Here is a 6,692-nt window from a genome sequence, read left to right as displayed (position 1 = left end):
TAAATTGAATTTTGGGAAACTCTAACGGTGCTGCCAACTTTGGAAAAAGTCATCCCAATTTACTATGTTGAGTTGGCTTTGTACAGAAATGGACAGCCATATTGGTCTAGAAATGTTAATTTTCTTTTAATTTTTATTTATTTTTTCCCATGTGAACAGGGGTAACACATTGTACTAAATATGTAAGGTCATATCTACATGGGTTTGATTATAGAAACTAATAAGATATTCTATAAATAATGAAAAAAGAGAATAAGATAAGACTATAAGTGCAAGAAGAAATTAAATATGTTCAGGTACTATTTTCATCTCCAGAATTAAGGATTATTTTAATGTTACATTATTGCCTTTTCTCTTTTACTTTCCTATTTACTGTTATTTTAGGATTCCCTATTTTTAATGCTCATACAGAGATTTCTTTAACTGATATACGGAATAGTTCCCTTGGTGTGAAAAACTATAATAGTACACAGGATCCTAATGAGATAATTATTAATGTGAAATAGGAAGCAAAGGGCTAAAGATGTAGGGAAAGTGGGAAGGGTGGGGGAAAGGTAATAAGGGAGAGGAAAAAATTTGAGAAACTGAAAAAAATGGAAATAAAGTGTTTGTAAATGGGGAGAGGAGGAGCAGGTGAAGGGAGGGCAGGGACAAGGCGAAAAATGAGAATCAAGACCTATTATATAAAGGTACAGGATCCCAATGATGAATGTAACTGTATTGTATACCTAGATTGTACCAATAAACTCAATAAAAAGAAAAAAAAGTGAATACTGAGGTTTTAGTTAAAAAAAAAATTCGTGCAACTTTTGATGTCACAGCAAAGAGGGTTGTGCATGCCCGCTATGGCACATGAGCCATAGATTTTCCACCACTACTTTAGAGCTTATGGGCAAGTTTATAGGACCAAGAATTCACAGTGAGATGAGGAGTGATAAGGAAACTGTGGACATTGCTCTACGATTTGATGTCCTTCTCAATATAGTGCTGCAAGATGTCAGATTTTGAAATCACATAAGGAGGAAAGATTATTAAATTAGTTAAGCTTTTGCTAAATGAAAATCATAATTCTGACTCCTGGAAAAGGGCCAGAATTAGGGAGAATTCCCTTGAATTATATTCTATCCTATTTGTCTTAAAATGACAACAAAGCAGAATTTTAAATTGTTTTTTAATATTTAGTTCCTATAAATGAAATATTTTCATTGAAAGAAAAAAATTAAAGATATATGTTCATTTTGTAAATAAATATTATTAGCTTCAAAAATAATACTTCAACCTTCAAAGAGTGAAAATAAAATTACTTTCTGGTTGAAAAATGCAAAATAAATCATTGCCATATCCTGGCAATGTTATAGCATCTAACTGCTTTTCTTAAGGAATCTCTGTAACAGTGTCTGAAGAGTCAGGATAAAATACAGAACAGCATGTGTGCTGTTGAAAGATGTATTGTACCCACATAGTAGGGGCTCTCTGCTTCATAAATTGAGTCCCTGCTCAGGAGTTGACTTTCCCAGAGAAAGAAAAATAATATCTTAAAAGCATCAGCCACTTAGGAATAAGACTCAGATGTGCAGAGTCAGACATCTAGTCATATGTTCTAGAGTGGTGACCTGAATCTGTGCCTTCATTGATTCACGGAGCCGTGTGAGCAGATCCAATTTTCTCACATGTATAGCAGGATCTGCTATAGAAATGTCCAGGGATGTGGGCAGAGAAGAGAAAGAAGTAGCCGAAAAGCATCTACTCATAGAAATTACTATTTCCATCAGGGTTGTTTTGTTTGTCTTGTTTTGTTTTGCTTTGTGTTTCAGTTATTAACAACCACTAGGCGCTTAGGAGGGAAGATGAAGGGGACAGAGTAAAAGAGAAAGAAATTGAGAAGGACGGAGTTATCCTCAGGAATAATGTGTCAGAGCTGAGCAGAGGAGGGCCGCGTGAGCACTCCCATTGGGGAATGAAGTAAAGCACCTAAACAACATCAACATGGGGATAGATAAATTATACCGGATCCAGGCAGAGCCACGTTATTTCCTGTTATTTATGTGCAATTTTAGTATAATTTGCTTGTACACTGTACTCTAAAAGTTCATCACACTTCTTTCTTATACTTCTGGGAATGAAATCCAGGGCCTTTGCAATGAGCTATATCTCCAGTGCTTTTATTTTACTTATTTTGACACAGGTCTTGCTAAATCACTTAGTTGCTCAGGTGGGCTCAAGCTTGTGATCTTCTGCCTCCCGCGGTACAGGAATGATGGGTATGGGCCACCGTGCCTGTACATACTAGATGTTTAAATGTGCAAAATGACTAACTTAGTCTAGCACACATAAAAATTAAGTTTAAAAATATGAGAAACCACAGAGTATGTAATTTGGGAAACTATTTTAACTTCCTCTTGCTTTTTATCTATCTTCTATTTCCGTATAGTTTATTATGTAAGAGTAACCATGTATTACTTAATCTTTCTAACTTGTTTCAAAATATTTTAATATGTATGCTAGTTTTCATTTATACTATGAGTTGCTCTTAGTCCATTGAAAATAAAATTTTGTTTCTTCTTCACAAGAGGGTATCTTTTTATGTAAGTCGTACTCTGAGTAACTAAAGATAATTATTGTTATTCACATTATTTGTTATGAAATTGTCTCTTATTTTTACTATTCATAATACAAAATTATCAAAATACAAGAAAAACCATATATAAAATATCTGTAACAGCATAAGATTTGTATAAATATAAAAAACATTTGAAATAATTTACTGCCATTCATTTAATTAAGCTATATTTCAAACATTCTGGAAGGTAACTAGTGAACAGTAATGGTGAAAGTTTTAAACCCATTAACCACCATGATTAAATTGAAATTCGAATATTTTGAAGCACTGGCTTCAATTTTTGCAGAAAAGCAAGTAAAATGGCAGCATCCTGTGAAGCCCAGTGCATTCTTTCTTTACTAATCCTTCCTTCCCCAAGGCTAACATTGACTGCATTCCCCTGGAATGCTATATATGAGTCATGAACTATCCATTAATATCCTATTGTTAAGCAACATTTTACATTAGGTGTACAAATATTTTATACATATCTTATGCTTTCATTAAGTACCTTATTATTTTTTTATTTTTTGTTTAATGTATATATCCCATATTCATTAACACTACTTGAAGAAGTTTTAAATTTATGTTGAAAGCATTCCCCCATCAGCAAGCATTCATTATTTTTCATTTTTCTGTGTTCTGTTTTTTTCTACAACACAGTCAATTGTAGTAATATTGCTAAGCTAAACATGATGAAACATTACAAAATTCAGATTGGTGGTTCCTGGGAATATAAGTAATGCACAATAATACAGAGACCTTTTTGTGTGGTGTGTATACATTAAATAGTATCACTCAAAATATTTACAGATTGTCTGAAATTAACTGATGCAGATAAAAGACTAATGTGGGAAAGTGGTGACATGATCGTGTATTTTGCTACTCCAACATTTGACTTGGTTGAAATATTTCAGAATATTTTTCTGGTAGTACTAACAAGACAGACAGATGGGAAAGGTAGCTTAGAGATGGCCATGGGCTCATCGTACTGGAGTCCACAATTCACCTCCACACAGTAGAGACTGCATTGGAGTTGGAATCCAAACCTCAGAATAAGCAGAGATACATAATGCTCTCAGAACAAATAAACGATAAATGTATGTGGTGAGGGACATGCTAACATCCAGGTTTCTTTATTATACGATGCAAACATATACTGCATGACAACACTGTGCCATATACATATATACAATTAGTATTTATCAATTAAAATTTGGGTACAAAGCAGGAAACTGAACAAAATCAGGAGTTGCTTCATGGTAAGCAAGGGCTTTGCCATTGAACTACACCAACAGCCCCATGAAAAATGTTTTAACTCACCTACAGCTGAGACCTGAATTCTCAAAGGATGAAATCAGAAACCAAAAAAAATAAACAAATAAAATGAGAAGTTGAACTTTTCATATCAAAATCTCATCTGACAAAAAATAATAAAGAAACAACAAAAAATATTACAGGACACATTTTGAAGGGGCTGATTCTAACTTAGGTGAAGAAAGCATCTGGGATTTGTACAATAGAATAGCAACTGCACATAATAAAATTTGATTGTAAAGTATATGAAAGTGAAGAAATACATATACTAAGAGGGTCATAAATTAGTTTGGAGTCTCATTTTTAACTGGAAACAAAAGAACATTTTCTTGCTTCATCCCATCTGTTAAAACACACACACACACACACACACACACACACACAAATACACACACACACACAAACTCAGAAGGATGGAGGGAAAGAAATAGGAAATGGGCAGAAGGAAAAAGAGGAGGGGAGAGTAGAAAAGAAAGGGAGGAAGAGAATGCAGAAAGTGGAAAAAGAAAAACAAATATACAGAGAGAATGAAACAAACTAAAGGAGAAAAAGGGAGATGTTTTACTAAGTTGTAGCATTTATTGACCAAACTTCAGATTACCTTGAAGACACCAAAAAGTACTTGTCCATTTACTCTCTTGATATTGAAAATTGAAGTCAGAAATTGTATCCCTATATGAGGCAACAGGCAACAAGCTCCACACAAAAGTATCATCCCTGGATGGGGACAAAGGTGTGTGTTTTCTGGTCTAAGTAGGGCTGCTGATGCAGTGATTTTATGGTGACAATTCGCAGTTTCTGTGGACCCAATGGTCCTGTTTTCAAAGCTCCTCACTAATCACAGGTGCAGGGTTATCTATTCCCCAGGGCAGCTAAAATCTTAAAGGCACACAGTGCCATCAGTGATGCCCTGACTCTGGGGGACAAAACTCATCTCATTCTTGACCTAATGAGATTCCCCTTACTCTGGGAGGGCTCAGTCTATGATCCTACAGTCTGATCTCAAGGGAACTCAAGGACTTTTCTGAAACAACACCCCAGCTAATTATGATCACTAAAGCACCAGAGACCCACAACCCGGGGGACCCCAGACAGATTCAGGGATGCACACGGTGTATCAGGGGACTAAGTCCAAAGCAGCAAATTCAGAAGTTCTTCTCTTTTTTAAAAAAGGGGAAAAAAATGAGAATCAAGACTTGCCATGTAAAGGTACATGATCCCAACAATGAATGTAACTGTACTGTATCCCTAAATGTACCAATAAACTCAATTAAAAAAAAAAAAAGTAAAGTCCCTTCACGAATGAAGTTGCAGCTGTCATAGCAGAGAGGTGGTAAAAAAAGATAATTTACTGGTTACCTGGAGAAGTTTTCAAGGATTACCTGAAAAACAGATATCAAAATACACTTGCTGGGTGTGTTGTCACATGGCTAAAACCCACCACTCAGGAGGCTGAGGCAGAAGGATCACCCTGAGTTCAAACTAAAAGGGAACCTTAGCTACATAGTACGACCCCATCTAAAAAGATTTTTTGAGTTGCAACAACAACAACAAAAAGAGAAGCACACACATGCACACACACACACACACACACACACAAAAGACTAACCATAAATCAGTCACTGATTGACTATATATAACATTGTGTATACCACAAAAATTATGAAAAATCTCTGTAATCAAATATCAGTTCAAAATTAAATTTTAAGAATTGAAAAAAAGCCATGCATGATGGCACACATCTGTAATTTCAGGAGTTGGGAAGCTGAGGCAGGATGATTGCCATGAATTAAAGGCCAACCTAAGCTACACAGTGAGATCAAGACCTGGACTACATAGAAGACCCTGTTAGAAAATAGAAAAACAAAACAAAATGTATTAAAATGGAATACAACTACATATTGGTCACAGATGAGAGAAAATAGTGTGAGGTGAGATATAAAGCAGAACAGACTGTTGCCAGTGTAACAGGACATCACAGATTATGATGACTTTATAAATAGGTGCACATTCTAAAAGAGCAACAATGTGGGTGCTACAGTAAATGTCCAGAGAGGAACAAAGTTGTTCACTATCATTATCAATCCCATACAGTGCACATAACAGCATTGCCATTCTCTATTTTCCTTCATTAGATATATTGCTGCATTTTAGGTACGCAGTGTGATCACATTTATCATTGGCAATTTGTACCTTTATATGATATATTTTGGTACTTAGTTTTTCCCATTCATCTCTTCACCCTTCAAACTCTCCATCCCTCCCAATTTGCAAAGCTTAATTTCCATGTTCTCCTTTCTTATTGTTTTTCTTCTTTCCTTTCCCCCACTCCCACTCCCTTGTTTCCCTTCCCCTTTGAACACTTTTTCTCTTTCACAAAATCTATAGTACATTTTGGTCTTCATTTACACTTTCAGGTTCTCACATCAGAGAAATTATTTGGTATTTACACATGTGTCCTATTTATTTCACTTGAGTATGGTCTCACATTTGTTTTCCCTTCTGTGTGAAGAAGCCATCAAACTGACGTCACAGCCTTTCCCTCTGTTCCGCACCGCCTAGAGCATTCCCCTATCTCCACTCCCTTCTCCTTGTTTACACCTGTGGGTCATTTGCCTCATTCGGAGAAAAGAACAGGGTACAGAGTCAGTTCTTTTCTGATGTGTACCCAGGAGCACGTGAATATTAGCCCCATTCATGGGAAACAGAGCTTTAAATGGATAACTCTCAATTCCATCCACAAAATATTTAGACCAGTCCTGAGAAAACTGGCCCC

The sequence above is a fragment of the Fukomys damarensis genome, unplaced genomic scaffold (genome assembly GCF_012274545.1).
Source record: "Fukomys damarensis isolate Sample0158 unplaced genomic scaffold, DMR_v1.0_HiC HiC_scaffold_30, whole genome shotgun sequence".
Taxonomy (NCBI): domain Eukaryota; kingdom Metazoa; phylum Chordata; class Mammalia; order Rodentia; family Bathyergidae; genus Fukomys; species Fukomys damarensis.
The sequence above is the reverse complement of the archived record's forward strand: the minus strand, read 5'-3'. Positions refer to the sequence as shown.